Here is a 23,315-nt window from a genome sequence, read left to right as displayed (position 1 = left end):
CTAAAACTCCATTCCTTCGAAGGAGTATCATCATTTCGGCAATTACTTTGGTAAAGACCCGGGGTGCCGTGGACAAACCAAACGGCAACGTCTGAAACTGATAGTGACAGTTCTGTACCACAAACCTGAGGTACCCTTGGTGAGAAGGGTAAATTGGGACATGGAGATAAGCATCCTTGATGTCCAGAGACACCATATAATCCCCTTCTTCCTGGTTCGCAATCACCGCTCTGAGTGACTCCATCTCGAATTTGAACCTTTGTATGTAAGTGTTCAAGGATTTCAGATTTAAAATAAGTCTCACCGAGCCGTCCGGCTTCGGTACCACAAACAGTGTGGAATAATACCCCTTTCCCTGTTGTAGGAGGGGTACCTTGATTATCACCTGCTGGGAATACAGCTTGTGAATGGCTTCTGCTGCAGCCTTTTTCCTCTCCCTCTGCCACGGGGCAGAAATGAGGAGTCTTTTGCCCGCTTGCCCTTATGGGGCCTAAAGGACTGCGCCTGATAATACGGCGTCTTCTTATGTTGAGAGGCTACCTGGGGTAAAAATGTGGATTTCCCAGCCGTTGCCGTGGCCACCAGGTCTGTTAGACCTACCCCAAATAACTCCTCCCTTTTATAAGGCGATACTTCCATATGCCTTTTGGAATCAGCATCACCTGACCACTGTCTTGTCCATAACCCTCTTCTGGCAGAAATGGACAGCGCACTTACTCTTGATGCCAGTCGGCAAATATCCCTCTGTGCATCACGCATATATATAAATGCATCTTTTAAATGCTCTATAGTCAGTAATATACTGTCCCTATCTAGGGTATCAATATTGTCAGTCAGGGAATCCGACCAAGCCACCCCAGCACTGCACATCCAGGCTGAGGCGATTGCTGGTCGCAGTATCACACCCGTGTGAGTGTATATACATTTTTAGGATATTTTCCTGCTTTCTGTCAGCAGGTTCCTTAAGGGCGGCCGTATCCGGGGACGGTAGTGCCACCTGTTTAGACAAGCGTGTGAGCGCTTTATCCACCCTAGGGGGTGTTTCCCAACGTGCCCTATCCTCTGGCGGGAAGGGGTATGATGCTAATAATAAGAATTTACTTACCGATAATTCTATTTCTCGTAGTCCGTAGTGGATGCTGGGGACTCCGTCAGGACCATGGGGAATAGCGGCTCCGCAGGAGACAGGGCACAAAAGTAAAAGCTTTAGGATCAGGTGGTGTGCACTGGCTCCTCCCCCTATGACCCTCCTCCAAGCCTCAGTTAGGATACTGTGCCCGGACGAGCGTACACAATAAGGAAGGATTTTGAATCCCGGGTAAGACTCATACCAGCCACACCAATCACACTGTACAACCTGTGATCTGAACCCAGTTAACAGCATGATAACAGCGGAGCCTCTGAAAAGATGGCTCACAACAATAATAACCCGATTTTTGTAACAATAACTATGTACAAGTATTGCAGACAATCCGCACTTGGGATGGGCGCCCAGCATCCACTACGGACTACGAGAAATAGAATTATCGGTAAGTAAATTCTTATTTTCTCTGACGTCCTAAGTGGATGCTGGGGACTCCGTCAGGACCATGGGGATTATACCAAAGCTCCCAAACGGGCGGGAGAGTGCGGATGACCCTGCAGCACCGAAAGAGAGACTACATGTCCTCCTCAGCCAGGGTATCAAATTTGTAGAATTTAGCAAACGTGTTTGCCCCTGACCAAGTGAATGCTCAGCAAAGTTGTAAAGCCGAGACCCCTCAGGCAGTCGCCCAAGATGAGCCCACTTCCTTGTGGAATGGGCTTTTTCTGATTTTGTCTGTGGCAAGCCTGCCACAGAATGAGCAAGCTGAATTGTACTACAAATCCAGCGAGCAATCGTCTGTTTAGAAGCAGGAGCACCCATCTTGTTGGGTGCATACAGGCTAAACAGCGAGTCAGATTTTCTGACTCCAGTCGTCCTGGAAACATATATTTTCAGGGCCCTGACAACGTCAAGTAACTTGGAGTCCTCCAAGTCCCTAGTAGCCGCAGGTACCACAATAGGTTGGTTCATGTGAAAAACAGAAAACACCTTAAGGAGAAATTGAGGACGAGTCCTCAATTCTGCCCTGTCAGAATGAAAAATTTAAGTAAGGGCTTTTATATGATAAAGCCGCCCATTCTGACACACGCCTGGCTGAAGCCAGGGCTAATAGAATCTTCACCTTCCATGTGAAATATTTTAAGTCCACAGTGGTGAGTGGATCAAACCAATGTGACTTTAGGAAACTCAAAACAACATTGAGATCCCAAGGTGCCACTGGGGGCACAAAAGGAGGCTGTATATGCAGTACCCCTTTTACAAACGTCCGAACTTCAGGCACTGAAGCCAGTTCTTTCTGGAATAAATTTGACAGGGTCGAAATTTGAACCTTAATGGACCCTAATTTTAGGCCCATAGACAGTCCTGTTTTCAGGAAATGTAGGAAACGACCCAGTTGGAATTCCTCTGTAGGGACCTTCTTGGCCTCACACCACGCAACATATTTTCGCCAATTGCGGTGAAAATGTTTTGCGGTTACATCCTTCCTGGCTTCGACCAGGGTAGGGATGACTTCATCTGGAATGCCCTTTCAGGATCCGGCGTTCAACTGCCATGCCGTCAAACGCAGCCGCGGTAAGTCTTGGAACAGACAAGGCCCCTGCTGGAGCAGGTCCTTTCTTAAAGGTAGAGGCCACGGTTCTTCCGTGAGAATCTCTTGAAATTCCGGGTACCAAGTCCTTCTTGACCCATCCGGAACCACGAGTATCGTTCTTACTCATCTCCTTGATTCTCAGTACTTTTGGTATGAGATGCATAGGAGGGAACACATACCATGACTGGTACACCCACAGTGTTACCAGAGCGTCCACCGCTATTGCCTGAGGGTCCCTTGACCTGGCGCAATATCTGTCTAGTTTTTGTTCTGGCGGGACGCCATCATGTCCACCTTTGGTTTTTCCCAACGGTTTACAATCATGTGGAAGACTTCCCGCTGAAGTCCCCACTCTCCCGGGTGGAGGTTATGCTGAGGAAGTCTGCTTCCCAGTTTTCCACTCCCGGAATTAACACTGCCGAGAGTGTTATCACATGATTTTTCGCCCAGCGAAGAATCCTTGCAGTTTCTGCCATTTCCCTCCTGCTTCTTGTGCCGCCCTGTTTTCGTGGGCGACTGCCGTGATGTTGTCCCACTGGATCAATACCGGCTGACCTTGAAGCAGAGGTCTTGCTAAGCTTAGAGCCTTGTAAATTGGCCTTAGCTCCAGTATATTTATGTGGAGAGAAGTCTCCAGACTTGATCACACTCCCTGGAAATTTTTTCCTTGTGTGACTGCTCCCCAGCCACTCAGGCTGGTATCCGTGGTCACCAGGACCCAGTCCTGAATGCCGAATCTGCGGCCCTTTCATAGATGAGCACTCTGCAGCCACCGCAGAAGAAACACCCTTGTCCTTGGAGACAGGGTTATCCGCTGATGCATCTGAAGATGCGATCCGGACCATTTTCCCAGCAGATCCCACTGAAAGGTTCTTGCGTGAAATCTACCGAATGGGATCGCTTTGTAAGAAACCACAATTTTTCACAGGACCCTTTGTGCAATGATGCACTGATACTTTTCCTGGTTTTAGGAGGTTCCTGACTAGCTCGGATAACTCCCTGGCTTTCTTCTCCGGGAGAAAACATCCTTTTCTGGACTGTGTCCAGAATCATCCCTAGGAACATTAGACGTGTCGTCGGAAAAAGCTGCGATTTTGGAATATTTAGAATCCACTCGTGCTGTCGTAGAACTACTTGAGATAGTGCTACTCCGACCGCCAACTGTTCTCTGGACCTTGCCCTTATCAGGAAAGCGTCCATATTTCTTTTAAGAAGAATCATCATTTCGGCCGTTACCATGGTAAAGACCCGGGGTGCCGTGGACAATCCAAACGGCAGCGTCTGAACTGATAGTGACAGTTCTGTACCACGAACCTGAGATACCCTTGGTGAGAAAGGCAAAATTTGGACTTGTAGGTAAGCGTCCCTGATATCCAGTGACACCATATCGTCCTGGTTCGCTATCACTGCTCTGAGTGACTCCATCTTGATTTGAACCCTTGTATGTAATTGTTCAAATCTTTTAGATCTCACCGAGCCGTTTGGCTTCAGTACCACAATATAGTGTGGAATAATACCCCTTCCCTTGTTGTAGGAGGGGTACTTTGATTATCACGTGCTGGGAATACAGCCTGTGAATTTTTTTCCAATACTGCCTCCCTGTCGGAGGGAGACGTTGGTAAAGCAGACTTCAGGAACTTGTGAGGGGAAGACGTCTCGAATTTCCAATGTACACCTGGGATACTACGTGTAGGATCCAGGAGTCCACTTGCGAGTGAGCCCACTGCGTGCTGAAACTCTTGAGATGACCCCCCACCGCACCTGAGTCCGCTTGTATGGCCCCAGCGTCATGCTGCGGACTTGGCAGAAGCTGTGGAGGACTTCTGTTCCTGGGAATGGGCTGCCTGCTGCAGTCTTCTTCCCTTTCCTCTAACCGTGGGCAGATATGACTGGCCTTTTGCCCGCCTGCCTTTATGGGTACGAAAGGACTGAGACTGAAAAGACTGTGTCCTTTTCTGCTGAGATGTGACTTGGGGTAACAAAAGTGGATTTTCCAGCTGTTGCCATGGCCACCAGGTCCGCTGGACCGCCCCTTTATACGGCAATACTTCCATGTGCCGTCTGGAATCTGCATCACCTGACCACTGTCGTGTCTATAAACATCGTCTGGCAGATATGGACATCACATCTACTCTTGATGCCAGAATGCAAATATCCCTCTGCGCATCTCGCATATATAGAAATGCATCCTTAAAATGCTCTATAGTCAATAAAATATTGTTCCTGTCAAGGGTATCAATATTTTCAGTCAGGAAATCCGACCAAGCCCCCCCAGCGCTGCACATCCAGGCTGAGGCGATTGCTGGTCGTAGTATAACACCAGTATGTGTGTATATACTTCTTAGGATATTTTTCAGCTTCCTATCAGCTGGCTCCTTGAGGGCGGCCGTATCTGGAGACGGTAACGCCACTTGTTTTTCTAAGCGTGTGAGCGCCTTATCCACCCTAAGGTGTGTTTCCCAACTCGCCCTCACTTCTGGCGGGAAAAGGTATACCTCCAATAATTTTCCATCGGAGGAAACCCACGTATCATCACACACTTTAATTTATCTGATTCAGGAAAAACTACAAGTAGATTATTCCCACCCTACATAATACCCTTATTTGTGGTACTTGTAGTATCAGAAATATGTAACACCTCCTTCATTGCCCTTAACATGTAACGTGTGGCCCTAAAGGAAAATACGTTTGTTTCTTCACCGTCGACACTGAAGTCAGTGTCCGTGTCTGTGTCGACCAACTGAGGTAAATGGGCGTTTTTACAAGCCCCTGACGGTGTCTGAGACGCCTGGACAGGTACTAATTTGTTTGCCGGCCGTCTCATGTCGTCAACCAACCTTGCATCGTGTTGACATTATCACGTAATTCCTAAATAAGCCATCCATTCCGGTGTCGACTCCCTAGAGAGTGACATCACCCATACAGGCAATTTGCTCCGCCTCCTCACCAACATCGTCCTCCTACATGTCGACACACACGTACCGACACACAGCACACACACAGGGAATGCTCTGATAGAGGACAGGACCCCACTAGCCCTTTGGGGAGACAGAGGGAGAGTTTGCCAGCACACACCAAAAACGCTATAATTATACAGGGACAACCCCTTATACAAGTGTTTTCCCTTATAGCATTTTCACATATGTAATCATATCGCCAAATAAGTGCCCCCCCTCTCTGTTTTAACCCTGTTTCTGTAGTGCAGTGCAGGGGAGAGCCTGGGAGCCTTCCTCTCAGCAGAGCTGAGCAGGAAAATGGCGCCGTGTGCTGAGGAGAATAGGCCCCGCCCCCTAAAACGGCGGGCTCTTCTCCCGGAGTTTGTGAGATCTGGCAGGGGTTAAATACATCCATATAGCCTCAAGGGCTATATGTGATGTATTTTAGCCATAAAAAAGGTATAATACATTGCTGCCCAGAGCGCCCCCCCCCAGCGCCCTGCACCCTCAGTGACCGCTGGTATGAAGTGTGCTGACAACAATGGCGCACAGCTGCAGTGCTGTGCGCTACCTTATGAAGACTGAAAGTCTTCTGCCGCCTGTTTCTGGACCTCTGGACCTCTTTAACTTCGGCATCTGCAAGGGGGGTCGGCGGCGCGGCTCCGGGACGAACCCCAGGGTGAGACCTGTGTTCCGACTCCCTCTGGAGCTAATGGTGTCCAGTAGCCTAAGAATCCAATCCATCCTGCATGCAGGTGAGTTGAAATTCTCTCCCCTAAGTCCCTCGATGCAGTGAGCCTGTTGCCAGCAGGACTCACTGAAAATAAAAAACCTAAAAAACTTTTTCTAAGCAGCTCTTTAGGAGAGCCACCTAGATTGCACCCTGCTCGGACGGGCACAAAAACCTAACTGAGGCTTGGAGGAGGGTCATAGGGGGAGGAGCCAGTGCACACCACCTGATCCTAAAGCTTTTACTTTTGTGCCCTGTCTCCTGCGGAGCCGCTATTCCCCATGGTCCTGACGGAGTCCCCAGCATCCACTTAGGACGTCAGAGAAAACTTTTTAGGAATTAACAGTTTTTATCGGGGGAAACCCACGCCTCATCACACACTTCATTTAATTCCTCAGATGCAGGAAAAACTACCGGCAGTTTTTTCTCACCAAACATAATACCCTTTTTAGTGGTACTCGTATTATCAGAAATATGTAAAACATTTTCCATAGCCTCAATCATGTAACGTGTGGTCCTACTGGAAGTCACATTCGTCTCTTAATCGTCGACACTAGAGTCAGTATCCGTGTCGGCGTCTGTATCTGCCATCTGAGGTAACGGGCGTTTTAGAGCCCCTGATGGCTTTTGAGACACCTGGACAGGCACAGGCTGAGTAGTCGGCTGTCTCATGTCATCAATCTTTTGTAAAGAGCTGACACTGTCACGTAATTCCTTCCATAAGCTCAGCCACTCAGGTGTCGACTCCCTAGGGGGTGACATCTCCATTACAGGCAATTGCTCCGCCTCCACACCATTTTCCTCCTCATACATGTCGACACAATCGTACCGACACACAGCACACACACAGGGAATGCTCTGATAGAGGACAGGACCCCACTAGCCCTTTGGGGAGACAGAGGGAGAGTATGCCAGCACACACCAGAGCGCTATATATATATATACAGGGATAACCTTATATAAGTGTTTTTCCCCTTATAGCTGCTGTTTTATTAATACTGCGCCTAATTAGTGCCCCCCTCTCTTTTTTAACCCATTTCTGTAGTGTAGTAACTGCAGGGGAGAGCCAGGGAGCTTCCCTCCAACGGAGCTGTGAGAGAAAATGGCGCCAGTGTGCTGAGGAGATAGGCTCCGCCCCTTTTTCGCAGACTTTTCTCCCGCATTTTTATGGATTCTGGCAGGGGTTAAAATACATCCATATAGCCCTGGGGGTTATATGTGGTGTATTTATGCCAGCCAAGGTGTTTACATTGCTGCTGCAAGGTGTTTACATTGCTGCTCAGGGCGCCCCCCCCCTAGCGCCCTGCACCCTCAGTGACCGAAGTGTGAAGTGTGCCTGAGTAACAATGGCGCACAGCTGCAGTGCTGTGCGCTACCTTGTTGAAGACTGATGTCTTCTGCCGCCGATTTTTCCGGACCTCTTCTTGCTTCTGGCTCTGTAAGGGGGCCGGCGGCGCGGCTCTGGGACCGAGCTCCGAGGCTGGGCCTGTGTTCGGTCCCTCTGGAGCTAATGGTGTCCAGTAGCCTAAAAAGCCCAATCCACTCTGCACGCAGGTGAGTTCGCTTCTTCTCCCCTTAGTCCCTCGATGCAGTGAGCCTGTTGCCAGCAGGTCTCACTGAAAATAAAAAACCTAAAACTAAACTTTTACTAAGAAGCTCAGGAGAGCCCCTAGTGTGCACCCTTCTCGGCCGGGCACAAAAATCTAACTGAGGCTTGGAGGAGGGTCATAGGGGGAGGAGCCAGTGCACACCAGGTAGTCCCAAAGCTTTACTTTTGTGCCCAGTCTCCTGCGGAGCCGCTATTCCCCATGGTCCTTACGGAGTTCCCAGCATCCACTAGGACGTCAGAGAAACATGTTTTTAAAAATTTTTATTAGATCACGCCAGCAAAATGAGGCGGAATGAAATTGACGAAATGACTGTCGAAAAGCACTGTTGTCGAATTGACATTCTTCAATTGAATATACTTTTATCGAAAAAGGCGCATTTTTACCATTGCAGAGATGTCGAATTTGAAAAATGTCGAATTGCAAAAAGTCGAATCTGAAACGGCAGGTTTTTTGACGAAAAGTTCTGTATTGCATTGTCGAATCCAATTCGACAGGTTTTTTTTTAGAAAATGCCCAATTTTTCGACATATGCGGCAATTCGACCGCAATTGCATATACCCCTTAGTACACTAGTAATCACTCCCCCCCCTGCTATGACCCCCTGGTACCGCTGAGGTAATTTGGAGTCACACTGGAGGAGCTGCCTGTCCCTGTCAGTCAGCGTCTGTGTCCACTGCAGAGGGAAAATGGCACTGGTGAGCTGCTGGATCCTTTCATAGTGAAACCCCCCCTATCAATGGCGCGCGGTCTTCCCGCTTTTTTTTTATACTGGCTGAGGAATATGGTGCTTAAAATGGAGAAAACCGTTTTAAGGCTGTTGTGCCAGTATGGGTACTGTGTAAAGTGTACGGGGATGCAGTTGTGTACTGTGTACGGAGACGCATTCCACCCCGTTTAGAATCCGTGCGTCTCCGTACCCTCATGCCGCCATAATGGCCGGCGCCTCGCTAGCCGGGATGCCGGCTCAGTACTCCTCACTCTTCATTCTTCTGGCTCTGTTAGGGGTGGCGGGGTGCTGCTGGACTGTACGCTCGCCGTGATGGGCTTGCAAATAGGTCCCCCAGGAGCTCAGTGTCCTGTCAGCGGGGAACTGGACCATTAACACTTCAAGAGGTTGCCACCCCCCCCCCCCCCCCCCTCCCAAGTCCCACGAAGCAGGCAGGCTGGTGCCATCCAGCCCAGCCTGAAAATAACAAACATATAAAATAAATGCAGAAAACTCTTCAGGAGCTTCCGTCAGCGTGACCGGCTCCTACGGGAACATTTTCTAAACTGAGTCTTGTAGGGGGGGCATAGAGGGAGGAGCCAGCCCACAATATCAAATTCTTAAAGTGCCCATGGCTCTTAGTGGACCCGTCTATACTCATGGTACTAAATGGACCCCAGTATCCTCTGGGACATAAGAGAAAATAATTACTGCGCTTGCACAATATATTTTAAACGGTCCCTGCCCCAAAGCCTACTGTTGGAGAATTCTGCAATCGGAGTGGGCTTTTGTGCTGGGACGAGTTTGCACTACACATTGCCACAGGCCAGTATCATAGTGAATTGCAGCTTCAGCTGTGGTCAGGGGCGGATTGGGATTGAAAACCAGCACGGGAAATTTATGGAAGCAGCCCTAATGGGGTCGGGGTCTGTTGTGAGGGTGGGGTCTGTTGAGGGGGCGGGATTCATCCTCATAGGGTCTGATTATGAGTTGGACGCAGTTATGACCTTCCTTGTGTCTTTTGCTGGAGTTGCATCTGTGACTTTATGCTAATGGTGCTACAATTCAGTTCCCTAGTGCACATCCGTGTATCTAGATATGCAAAGACTGAGTTGCCCACTTTCAGTGTCTACAGATGCTGCAATCATGCTTTGTGCACCAGCCCTATGCTATAGCAATTCTACATCTCTCTATGCAACCAGTATCAGAAACACACACTACATTACATCTGCATCTGATTAGCCAAACCCCTGTAACCAGATTGGAATGCCCAACACATTTATAATACACCTCTTAGTGCGTGTGTCTGACTCTGTACTGCAACCGTGTACGAATACCAGTGCGGTGCAACTCAGACTCAATCGCAGATGAAAAACATTGCACAAGAAAAAAAGAAAGAAACATATTGGCCCCCACAGAAAAAAACCCCACGCACATTGGCCCCCAGAGAAAACAATAAAACAAGCTGGCTACCATGTGGGTGGGGGGTTGGGGGGAAATAAACGTATAATATAGCGTTTGGTATTACAATTTGTTTCAAATTTCCACTGCTGTTTGAAAGGCCAAGTGACACCAACAGGTTTTATAATTCTTGGCTGTAACATCTATATATTAATTTATTTTTCTCTGACGTCCTAGTGGATGCTGGGGACTCCGTAAGGACCATGGGGAATAGACGGGCTCCGCAGGAGACTGGGCACTCTATAAGAAAGATTTGGTACTATCTGGTGTGCACTGGCTCCTCCCTCTATGCCCCTCCTCCAGACCTCAGTTAGATTTCTGTGCCCGGCCGAGCTGGATGCACACTAGGGGCTCTCCTGAGCTCCTAGAAAGAAAGTATATGTTAGGTTTTTTATTTTACAGTGAGACCTGCTGGCAACAGGCTCACTGCAACGAGGGACTAAGGGGAGAAGAAGCGAACCTACCTGCTTGCAGCTAGCTTGGGCTTCTTAGGCTACTGGACACCATTAGCTCCAGAGGGATCGACCGCAGGACCCGTCCTTGGTGTTCGTTCCCGGAGCCGCGCCGCCGTCCCCCTTACAGAGCCAGAAGCAAGAAGATGGTCCGGAAAATCGGCGGCAGAAGACTTCAGTCTTCACCAAGGTAGCGCACAGCACTGCAGCTGTGCGCCATTGCTCCTCATACGCACTTCACACTCCGGTCACTGAGGGTGCAGGGCGCTGGGGGGGGGGGGGAGGGGGCGCCCTGAGCAGCAATAAAATCACCTTGGCTGGCAAAATAACCACAATATATAGCCCCAGAGGCTATATATGTGGTAATTACCCCTGCCAGAATACAGCAAAAAGCGGGAGAAAAGTCCACCGAAAAAGGGGCGGAGCCATCTCCCTCAGCACACTGGCGCCATTTCTCATTCACAGTTCCGCTGGAAGGAAGCTCCCTGACTCTCCCCTGCAGTCTACACTACAGAAAAGGGTAAAAAAGAGAGGGAGGGCACTAAATTGAGGCGCAGTAAATATTATAGCAGCTATAGGGGACATAATTCAGTTAGTCCCTGCATTATATAGCGCTCTGGTGTGTGCTGGCATACTCTCTCTCTGTCTCCCCAAAGGGTTTTTGTGGGGTCTTGTCTCCTTTAAGAGCATTCCCTGTGTGTGTGTGTGCGGTGTGTCGGTACGGCTGTGTCGACATGTTTGATGAGGAGACTTATGTGGAGGCGGAGCAGATGCCTATAAATGTGATGTCACCCCCTGCGGGGCAGACACCTGAGTGGATGGACTTATGGAAGGAATTACGTGCAAGTGTCGACTCCTTACATAAAAAATTTGACGACATGCCAAATGCGGGACAGCCGGCTTCTCAGCTCGTGCCTGCCCAGGCAATTCAAAGGCCATCAGGGGCTCTAAAACGCCCACTACCTCAGATGGCAGACACAGATGTCAACACGGATACTGATACCAGTGTCGACGACGATGAGTCAAATTTAATGTCCACTAGGGCCATTCGTTGCATGATTGAGGCAATGAAAGAGGTATTACACATTTCTGATATAAACCCAGGTACCTCAAAAAAGGGTATTATGTTTGGGGAGAAAAAACTACCAATAGTTTTTCCCCCATCTGAAGAATTAAATGAAGTGTGTGAAGAAGCGTGGGCTTTCCCCGATAAAAAATTGGTGATTTCAAAAAAATTACTAATGGCGTTCCCTTTCTCGCCAGAGGATAGGTCACGTTGGGAAACTCCCCCTAGGGTGGGTAAAGCGCTCACACGTTTGTCTAAAAAGGTGGCACTACCGTCTCCGGATACGGCCGCCCTAAAGGAACCTGCTGATAGAAAGCAGTAGGCTATCCTAAAGTCTATATATACACACACTGGTGTTATACTGAGACCAGCTATTGCTTCAGCGTGGATGTGCAGTGCTGCTGCTGCTTGGTCAGATTCCCTGTCGGAAAATATTGACACCCTAGACAGGGAAACTATGGCCCTCATTCCGAGTCGTTCGCTCGTTCTTTTTTTTCGCATCGCAGTGAAAATCAGCTTAGAGCGCATGCGCAATGTTCGCACTGCGACTGCGCTAAGTAATTCTGCTATGAAGAAAGGATTTTTACTCACGGCTTTTTGTTCGCACCGGCGAACGTAGTGTGATTGACAGGAAATGGGTGTTACTGGGCGGAAACACGGCGTTTTATGGGCGTGTGGCTGAAAACGCTACCGTTTCCGGAAAAAACGCAGGAGTGGCCGGAGAAACGGGGGAGTGTCTGGGCGAACGCTGGGAGTGATTGTGACGTCAAACCAGGAACGACAAGCACTGAACTGATCGCACAGGCAGAGTAAGTCTGGAGCTACTCTAAAACTGCTAAGTTTTTTTTGTTCGCAATATTGCGTAAACTTCGGTCGCACTTTTAACATGCTAAGATACACTCCCAGTAGGCGTAGACTAAGCGTGTGTAACTCTGCTAAATTCGCCTTGCGACCGATCAACTCGGAATGAGGGCCTATATTGCTAACCGTAGAGCATATAAAAGACTCAGTCTTGTACATGAGAGATGCACAGAGGGAGATCTGCCGGCTGGCATCTAGAATAAGTGCATTGTCCATTTCTGCTAGGAGAGGCTTATGGACTCGGCAGTGGACAGGGGATGCAGATTCTAAAAGGCACATGGAAGTTTTGCCTTATAAGGGTGAGGAGTTATTCGGGGATGGTCTCTCAGACCTTGTTTCCACAGCAACAGCTGGGAAGTCAGCATTTTTGCCCCATGTCCCCTCACAGCCTAAGAAAGCGCCGTATTATCAGGTACAGTCCTTTCGACCCCAGAAAAACAGGCGGGGAAAAGGCGGGTTCTTGGGAAAGGCCACAGGTGGACATGATGGCGTCCCGCCTCAACAAAAAGCTAAAGAGATATTGCGCCAGGTCAAGGGACCCTCAGGCGATAGCTGTGGACGCTCTAGTGAGACAGGATCTGCTACAGCAGGGGCCCTGTCTGTTCCAAGACTTACCGCGGCTGCGTTTGACGGCATGGCGGTTGAATTCCGGATCCTAAAGGAAAAGGGCATTCCGGAGGAAGTCATTCCTACGCTGATAAAAGCCAGGAAAGAAGTAACCGCAAACCATTATCACCGCATTTGGCGAAAATATGTTGCGTGGTGTGAGGCCAGGAAGGCCCCTACAGAAGAATTTCAGCTGGGTCGTTTTCTGCACTTCCTACAGTCGGGAGTGACTATGGGCCTAAAATTGGGTTCCATTAAGGTCCAGATTTCGGCTCTGTTGATTTTCTTCCAGAAAGAACTGGCTTCACTGCCTGAAGTTCAGACTTTTGTAAAGGGAGTGCTTCATATTCAGCCCCCTTTTGTGCCTCCTGTGGCACCTTGGGATCTCAATGTGGTGTTGAGTTTCCTAAAATCACATTGGTTTGAACCACTTAAAACTGTGGATCTGAAATATCTCACGTGGAAAGTGGTCATGTTATTGGCCTTGGCTTCGGCCAGGCGTGTGTCAGAATTGGCGGCTTTGTCATGTAAAAGCCCTTATCTGATTTTCCATATGGATAGGGCAGAATTGAGGACTCGTCCCCAGTTTCTCCCTAAGGTGGTATCAGCTTTTCACTTGAACCAACCTATTGTGGTGCCTACGGCTACTAGGGACTTGGAGGATTCCAAGTTACTGGACGTAGTCAGGGCCTTGAAAATTTATGTTTCTAGGACGGCTGGAGACAGGAAAACTGACTCGCTTTTTATCCTGTATGCACCCAACAAAATAGGTGCTCCTGCTTCTAAGCAGACTATTGCTCGCTGGATTTGTAGCACAATTCAGCTGGCGCATTCTGCGGCTGGATTGCCGCATCCTAAATCAGTGAAAGCCCATTCCACGAGGAAGGTGGGCTCATCTTGGGCGGCTGCCCGAGGGGTCTCGGCTTTACAACTTTGCCGAGCTGCAACTTGGTCAGGGGCAAACACGTTTGCTAAATTCTACAAATTTGATACCCTGGCTGAGGAGGACCTTGAGTTCTCTCATTCGGTGCTGCAGAGTCATCCGCACTCTCCCGTCCGTTTGGGAGCTTTGGTATAATCTCCATGGTCCTTACGGAGTCCCCAGCATCCACTAGGACGTCAGAGAAAAATAAGAATTTACTTACCGATAATTCTATTTTTCGTAGTCCGTAGTGGATGCTGGGGACTCCGTCAGGACCATGGGGATTAGCGGCTCCGCAGGAGACAGGGCACAAAAGTAAAAGCTTTAGGATCAGGTGGTGTGCACTGGCTCCTCCCCCTATGACCCTCCTCCAAGCCTCAGTTAGGATACCGTGCCCGGACGAGCGTACACAATAAGGAAGGATTTTGAATCCCGGGTAAGACTCATACCAGCCACACCAATCACACTGTACAGCCTGTGATCTGAACCCAGTTAACAGCATGATAACAGCGGAGCCTCTGAAAAGATGGCTCACAACAATAATAACCCGATTTTTGTAACAATAACTATGTACAAGTATTGCAGACAATCCGCACTTGGGATGGGCGCCCAGCATCCACTACGGACTACGAGAAATAGAATTATCGGTAAGTAAATTCTTATTTTCTCTGACGTCCTAAGTGGATGCTGGGGACTCCGTCAGGACCATGGGGATTATACCAAAGCTCCCAAACGGGCGGGAGAGTGCGGATGACTCTGCAGCACCGAATGAGAGAACTCCAGGTCCTCCTCAGTCAGGGTGTGCCCCTGACCAAGTATCAGCTCGGCAAAGTTGTAAAGCCGAGACCCCTCGGGCAGCCGCCCAAGATGAGCCCACCTTCCTTGTGGAATGGGCATTTACATATTTTGGCTGTGGCAGGCCTGCCACAGAATGTGCAAGCTGAATTGTACTACACATCCAACTAGCAATCGTCTGCTTAGAAGCAAGAGCACCCAGTTTGTTGGGTGCATACAGGATAACAGCAAGTCAGTCTTCCTGACTCCAGCCGTCCTGGAAACTATATTTTCAGGGCCCTGACAACATCTAGCAACTTGGAGTCCTCCAAGTCCCTAGTATCCGCAGGTACCACAATAAGCTGGTTCGGGTGAAACACTGACACCACCTTAGGGAGAAACTGGGGATGAGTCCGCAGCTCTGCCCTGTCCGAATGGACAATCAGATATGGGCTTTTTTGAGACAAACGCCGCCAATTCTGACACTCGCCTGGCCGAGGCCAGGGCCAACCGCATGGTCACTTTCCCTGTGAGATATTTCAAATCCACAGATTTGAGCGGTTTAAACCAATGTGATTTTAGGAATCCCAGAACTACGTTGAGATCCCACAGTGCCACTGGAGGCACAAAAGGGGGTTGTATATGCAGTACTCCCTTGACAAACTTCTGGACTTCAGGAACTGAAGCCAATTCTTTCTGGAAGAAAATCGACAGGGCCGAAATTTGAACCTTAATGGACCCCAATTTGAGGCCCATAGACACTCCTGTTTGCAGGAAATGCAGGAAACGACCGAGTTGAAATTTCTTCATGGGGCCTTCCTGGCCTCACACCACGCAACATATTTTCGCCACATGTGGTGATAATGTTGTGCGGTCACCTCCTTCCTGGCTTTGACCAGGGTAGGAATGACCTCTTCCGGAATGCCTTTTTCCCTTAGGATCCGGCGTTCAACCGCCATGCCGTCAAACGCAGCCGCGGTAAGTCTTGGAACAGACATGGTACTTGCTGAAGCAAGTCCCTTCTTAGCGGCAGAGGCCATGAGTCCTCTGTGAGCATCTCTTGAAGTTCCGGGTACCAAGTCCTTCTTGGCCAATCCGGAGCCACGAGTATAGTTCTTACTCCTCTACGTCTTATAATTCTCAATACCTTGGGTATGAGAAGCAGAGGAGGGAAGACATACATCGACTGGTACACCCACGGTGTTACCAGAACGTCCACATCTATTGCCTGAGGGTCTTTTGACCTGGCGCAATATTTGTCCAGTTTTTTGTTCAGGCGGGACGCCATCATGTCCACCTTTGGTCTTTTCCAACGGTTCACAATCATGTGGAAGACTTCCCGATGAAGTCCCCACTCTCCCGGGTGGAGGTTGTGCCTGCTGAGGAAGTCTGCTTCCCAGTTGTCCACTCCCGGAATGAACACTGCTGACAGTGCTATCACATGATTTTCCGCCCAGCGAAAAATCCTTGCAGTTTCTGCCATTGCCCTCCTGCTTCTTGTGCCGCCCTGTCTGTTTACGTGGGCGACTGCCGTGATGTTGTCCCACTGGATCAATACCGGCTGACCTTGAAGCAGAGGTCTTGCTAAGCTTAGAGCATTGTAAATTGCCCTTAGCTCCAGTATATTTATGTGGAGAAAAATCTCCAGACTTGATCACACTCCCTGGAAATTTTTTCCCTGTGTGACTGCTCCCCAGCCTCTCAGGCTGGCCTCCGTGGTCACCAGCATCCAATCCTGAATGCCGAATCTGCGGCCCTCTAGAAGATGAGCACTCTGTAACCACCACAGGAGAGACACCCTTGTCCTTGGAGATAGGGTTATCCGCTGATGCATCTGAAAATGCGATCCGGACCATTTGTCCAGCAGATCCCACTGAAAAGTTCTTGCGTGGAATCTGCCGAATGGAATCGCTTCGTAATAAGCCACCATTTTTCCCAGGACTCTTGTGCAATGATGCACTGACACTTTTCCTGGTTTTAGGAGGTTCCTGACTAGCTCGGATAACTCCCTGGCTTTCTCCTCCGGGAGAAACATCTTTTTCTGGACTGTGTCCAGAACCATCCCTAGGAACAGCAGACGTGTCGTCGGAAACGGACGCGATTTTGGATATTTAGAATCCACCCGTGCTGTCGTAGAACTACTTGAGATAGTGCTACTCCGACTTCCAACTGTTCTCTGGACCTTGCCCTTATCAGGAGATCGTCCAAGTAAGGGATAATTAAGACGCCTTTTCTTTGAAGAAGAATCATCATTTCGGCCATTACTTTGGTAAAGACCCGGGGTGCCGTGGACAATCCAAACGGCAGCGTCTGAAACTGATAGTGACAGTTCCATACCACGAACCTGAGGTACCCTTGGTGAGAAGGGCAATTTGGGACATGGAGGTAAGCATCCTTGATGTCCAGGGACACCATATAGTCCCCTTCTTCCTGGTTCGCTATCACTGCTCTGAGTGACTCCATCTTGATTTGAACCTTTGTATGTAAGTGTTCAAAGATTTCCCATTTAGAATAGGTCTCACCGAGCCGTCTGGCTTCAGTACCACAATATAGTGTGGAATAATACCCCTTTCCTTGTTGTAGGAGGGGTACTTTGATTATCACCTGTTGGGAATACAGCTTGTGAATTGTTTCCAATACTGCCTCCCTGTCGGAGGAAGACGTTGGTAAAGCAGACATCAGGAGCCTGCGAGGGGGAGACGTCTCGAATTTCCAGTCTGTACCCCTGGGATACTACTTGTAGGATCCAGGGGTCCACTTGCGAGTGAGCCCACTACGCGCTGAAACTCTTGAGACGACCCCCCACCGCACTTGAGTCCGCTTGTACGGCCCCAGCGTCATGCTGAGGACTTGGCAGAAGCTGTGGAGGGCTTCTGTTCCTGGGAATGGGCTGCCTGCTGCAGTCTTCTTCCCTTTCCTCTATCCCTGGGCAGATATGACTGGCCTTTTGCCCGCTTGCCCTTATGGGGACGAAAGGACTGAGGCTGAAAAGACGGTGTCTTTTTCTGCTGAGATGTGATTTGGGGTAAAAAAGGTGGATTTTCCAGCTGTTGCCGAGGCCACCAGGTCCGATGGACCGACCCCAAATAACTCCTCCCCTTTATACGGCAATACTTCCATGTGCCGTTTGGAATCTGCATCACCTGACCACTGTCGTGTCCATAAACATCTTCTGGCAGATATGGACATCGCACTTACTCTTGATGCCAGAGTGCAAATATCCCTCTGTGCATCTCGCATATATAGAAATGCATCCTTTAAATGCTCTATAGTCAATAAAATACTGTCCCTGTCAAGGGTATCAATATTTTCAGTCAGGGAATCCGACCAAGCCACCCCAGCGCTGCACATCCAGGCTGATGCGATCGCTGGTCGCAGTATAACACCAGTATGTGTGTATATACCTTTTTAGGATATTTTCCAGCCTCTCAGCTGGCTCCTTGAGGGCGGCCCTATCTGGAGACGGTACCGCCACTTGTTTTGATAAGCGTGTGAGCGCCTTATCCACCCTAAAGGGTGTTTCCCAACGCGCCCTAACTTCTGGCGGGAAAGGGTATACCGCCAATAATTTTCTATCGGGGGAAACCCACGCATCATCACACACTTCATTTAATTTATCTGATTCAGGAAAAACTACAGGTAGTTTTTTCACACCCCACATAATACCCTTCTTGTGGTACTTGTAGTATCAGAAATATGTAACACCTCCTTCATTGCCCTTAACATGTAACGTGTGGCCCTAAAGGAAAATACGTTTGTTTCTTCACCGTCGACACTGGAGTCAGTGTCCGTGTCTGTGTCTGTGTCGACCGACTGAGGTAAATGAGCGTTTTACAGCCCCTGACGGTGTTTGAGACGCCTGGACAGGTACTAATTTGTTTGCCGGCCGTCTCATGTCGTCAACCGACCTTGCAGCGTGTTGACATTATCACGTAATTCCTTAAATAAGCCATCCATTCCGGTGTCGACTCCCTAGAGAGTGACATCACCATTTCAGGCAATTGCTCCGCCTCCTCACCAACATCGTCCTCATACATGTCGACACACACGTACCGACACACAGCACACACACAGGGAATGCTCTGATAGAGGACAGGACCCCACTAGCCCTTTGGGGAGACAGAGGGAGAGTTTGCCAGCACACACCAAATACGCTATAATTATACAGGGACAACCTTTATACAAGTGTTTTTCCCTTATAGCATTTTAATATATATATACATATCGCCAAATAAGTGCCCCCCCTCTCTGTTTTAACCCTGTTTCTGTAGTGCAGGGGAGAGCCTGGGAGCCTTCCCACCAGCATTTCTGTGAGGGAAAATGGCGCTGTGTGCTGAGGAGAATAGGCCCCGCCCCCTTTTCGGCGGGCTTCTTCTCCCGTTTTTCTGAGACCTGGCAGGGGTTAAATACATCCATATAGCCCCCAGGGGCTATATGTGATGTATTTTTAGCCAGAATAAGGTACTATCATTGCTGCCCAGGGCGCCCCCCCCCAGCGCCCTGCACCCTCAGTGACTGCTGCTATGAAGTGTGCTGACAACTATGGCGCACAGCTGCAGTGCTGTGCGCTACCTTATGAAGACTGAAGAGTCTTCTGCCGCCGTTTCTGGACCTTCACTTTTCGGCATCTGCAAGGGGGGTCGGCGGCGCGGCTCCGGGACGAACCCCAGGGTGAGACCTGTGTTCCGACTCCCTCTGGAGCTAATGGTGTCCAGTAGCCTAAGAAGCCAATCCATCCTGCACGCAGGTGAGTTCACTTCTCTCCCCTAAGTCCCTCGTAGCAGTGAGCCTGTTGCCAGCAGGACTCACTGAAAATAAAAAACCTAACAAACTTTTACTCTAAGCAGCTCTTTAGGAGAGCCACCTAGATTGCACCAGCATGATAACAGCGGAGCCTCTGAAAAGATGGCTCACAACAATAATAACCCGATTTTTGTAACAATAACTATGTACAAGTATTGCAGACAATCCGCACTTGGGATGGGCGCCCAGCATCCACTACGGACTACGAGAAATAGAATTATCGGTAAGTAAATTCTTATTTTCTCTGACGTCCTAAGTGGATGCTGGGGACTCCGTCAGGACCATGGGGATTATACCAAAGCTCCCAAACGGGCGGGAGAGTGCGGATGACTCTGCAGCACCGAATGAGAGAACTCCAGGTCCTCCTCAGTCAGGGTGTGCCCCTGACCAAGTATCAGCTCGGCAAAGTTGTAAAGCCGAGACCCCTCGGGCAGCCGCCCAAGATGAGCCCACCTTCCTTGTGGAATGGGCATTTACATATTTTGGCTGTGGCAGGCCTGCCACAGAATGTGCAAGCTGAATTGTACTACACATCCAACTAGCAATCGTCTGCTTAGAAGCAAGAGCACCCAGTTTGTTGGGTGCATACAGGATAACAGCAAGTCAGTCTTCCTGACTCCAGCCGTCCTGGAAACTATATTTTCAGGGCCCTGACAACATCTAGCAACTTGGAGTCCTCCAAGTCCCTAGTATCCGCAGGTACCACAATAAGCTGGTTCGGGTGAAACACTGACACCACCTTAGGGAGAAACTGGGGATGAGTCCGCAGCTCTGCCCTGTCCGAATGGACAATCAGATATGGGCTTTTTTGAGACAAACGCCGCCAATTCTGACACTCGCCTGGCCGAGGCCAGGGCCAACCGCATGGTCACTTTCCCTGTGAGATATTTCAAATCCACAGATTTGAGCGGTTTAAACCAATGTGATTTTAGGAATCCCAGAACTACGTTGAGATCCCACAGTGCCACTGGAGGCACAAAAGGGGGTTGTATATGCAGTACTCCCTTGACAAACTTCTGGACTTCAGGAACTGAAGCCAATTCTTTCTGGAAGAAAATCGACAGGGCCGAAATTTGAACCTTAATGGACCCCAATTTGAGGCCCATAGACACTCCTGTTTGCAGGAAATGCAGGAAACGACCGAGTTGAAATTTCTTCATGGGGCCTTCCTGGCCTCACACCACGCAACATATTTTCGCCACATGTGGTGATAATGTTGTGCGGTCACCTCCTTCCTGGCTTTGACCAGGGTAGGAATGACCTCTTCCGGAATGCCTTTTTCCCTTAGGATCCGGCGTTCAACCGCCATGCCGTCAAACGCAGCCGCGGTAAGTCTTGGAACAGACATGGTACTTGCTGAAGCAAGTCCCTTCTTAGCGGCAGAGGCCATGAGTCCTCTGTGAGCATCTCTTGAAGTTCCGGGTACCAAGTCCTTCTTGGCCAATCCGGAGCCACGAGTATAGTTCTTACTCCTCTACGTCTTATAATTCTCAATACCTTGGGTATGAGAAGCAGAGGAGGGAAGACATACATCGACTGGTACACCCACGGTGTTACCAGAACGTCCACATCTATTGCCTGAGGGTCTTTTGACCTGGCGCAATATTTGTCCAGTTTTTTGTTCAGGCGGGACGCCATCATGTCCACCTTTGGTCTTTTCCAACGGTTCACAATCATGTGGAAGACTTCCCGATGAAGTCCCCACTCTCCCGGGTGGAGGTTGTGCCTGCTGAGGAAGTCTGCTTCCCAGTTGTCCACTCCCGGAATGAACACTGCTGACAGTGCTATCACATGATTTTCCGCCCAGCGAAAAATCCTTGCAGTTTCTGCCATTGCCCTCCTGCTTCTTGTGCCGCCCTGTCTGTTTACGTGGGCGACTGCCGTGATGTTGTCCCACTGGATCAATACCGGCTGACCTTGAAGCAGAGGTCTTGCTAAGCTTAGAGCATTGTAAATTGCCCTTAGCTCCAGTATATTTATGTGGAGAAAAATCTCCAGACTTGATCACACTCCCTGGAAATTTTTTCCCTGTGTGACTGCTCCCCAGCCTCTCAGGCTGGCCTCCGTGGTCACCAGCATCCAATCCTGAATGCCGAATCTGCGGCCCTCTAGAAGATGAGCACTCTGTAACCACCACAGGAGAGACACCCTTGTCCTTGGAGATAGGGTTATCCGCTGATGCATCTGAAAATGCGATCCGGACCATTTGTCCAGCAGATCCCACTGAAAAGTTCTTGCGTGGAATCTGCCGAATGGAATCGCTTCGTAATAAGCCACCATTTTTCCCAGGACTCTTGTGCAATGATGCACTGACACTTTTCCTGGTTTTAGGAGGTTCCTGACTAGCTCGGATAACTCCCTGGCTTTCTCCTCCGGGAGAAACATCTTTTTCTGGACTGTGTCCAGAACCATCCCTAGGAACAGCAGACGTGTCGTCGGAAACGGCCGCGATTTTGGATATTTAGAATCCACCCGTGCTGTCGTAGAACTACTTGAGATAGTGCTACTCCGACTTCCAACTGTTCTCTGGACCTTGCCCTTATCAGGAGATCGTCCAAGTAAGGGATAATTAAGACGCCTTTTCTTTGAAGAAGAATCATCATTTCGGCCATTACTTTGGTAAAGACCCGGGGTGCCGTGGACAATCCAAACGGCAGCGTCTGAAACTGATAGTGACAGTTCCATACCACGAACCTGAGGTACCCTTGGTGAGAAGGGCAATTTGGGACATGGAGGTAAGCATCCTTGATGTCCAGGGACACCATATAGTCCCCTTCTTCCTGGTTCGCTATCACTGCTCTGAGTGACTCCATCTTGATTTGAACCTTTGTATGTAAGTGTTCAAAGATTTCCCATTTAGAATAGGTCTCACCGAGCCGTCTGGCTTCAGTACCACAATATAGTGTGGAATAATACCCCTTTCCTTGTTGTAGGAGGGGTACTTTGATTATCACCTGTTGGGAATACAGCTTGTGAATTGTTTCCAATACTGCCTCCCTGTCGGAGGAAGACGTTGGTAAAGCAGACATCAGGAGCCTGCGAGGGGGAGACGTCTCGAATTTCCAGTCTGTACCCCTGGGATACTACTTGTAGGATCCAGGGGTCCACTTGCGAGTGAGCCCACTACGCGCTGAAACTCTTGAGACGACCCCCCACCGCACTTGAGTCCGCTTGTACGGCCCCAGCGTCATGCTGAGGACTTGGCAGAAGCTGTGGAGGGCTTCTGTTCCTGGGAATGGGCTGCCTGCTGCAGTCTTCTTCCCTTTCCTCTATCCCTGGGCAGATATGACTGGCCTTTTGCCCGCTTGCCCTTATGGGGACGAAAGGACTGAGGCTGAAAAGACGGTGTCTTTTTCTGCTGAGATGTGATTTGGGGTAAAAAAGGTGGATTTTCCAGCTGTTGCCGAGGCCACCAGGTCCGATGGACCGACCCCAAATAACTCCTCCCCTTTATACGGCAATACTTCCATGTGCCGTTTGGAATCTGCATCACCTGACCACTGTCGTGTCCATAAACATCTTCTGGCAGATATGGACATCGCACTTACTCTTGATGCCAGAGTGCAAATATCCCTCTGTGCATCTCGCATATATAGAAATGCATCCTTTAAATGCTCTATAGTCAATAAAATACTGTCCCTGTCAAGGGTATCAATATTTTCAGTCAGGGAATCCGACCAAGCCACCCCAGCGCTGCACATCCAGGCTGA

Source organism: Pseudophryne corroboree, chromosome 4, assembly GCF_028390025.1.
Source record: "Pseudophryne corroboree isolate aPseCor3 chromosome 4, aPseCor3.hap2, whole genome shotgun sequence".
Lineage (NCBI taxonomy): Eukaryota > Metazoa > Chordata > Amphibia > Anura > Myobatrachidae > Pseudophryne > Pseudophryne corroboree.
The sequence above is the reverse complement of the archived record's forward strand: the minus strand, read 5'-3'. Positions refer to the sequence as shown.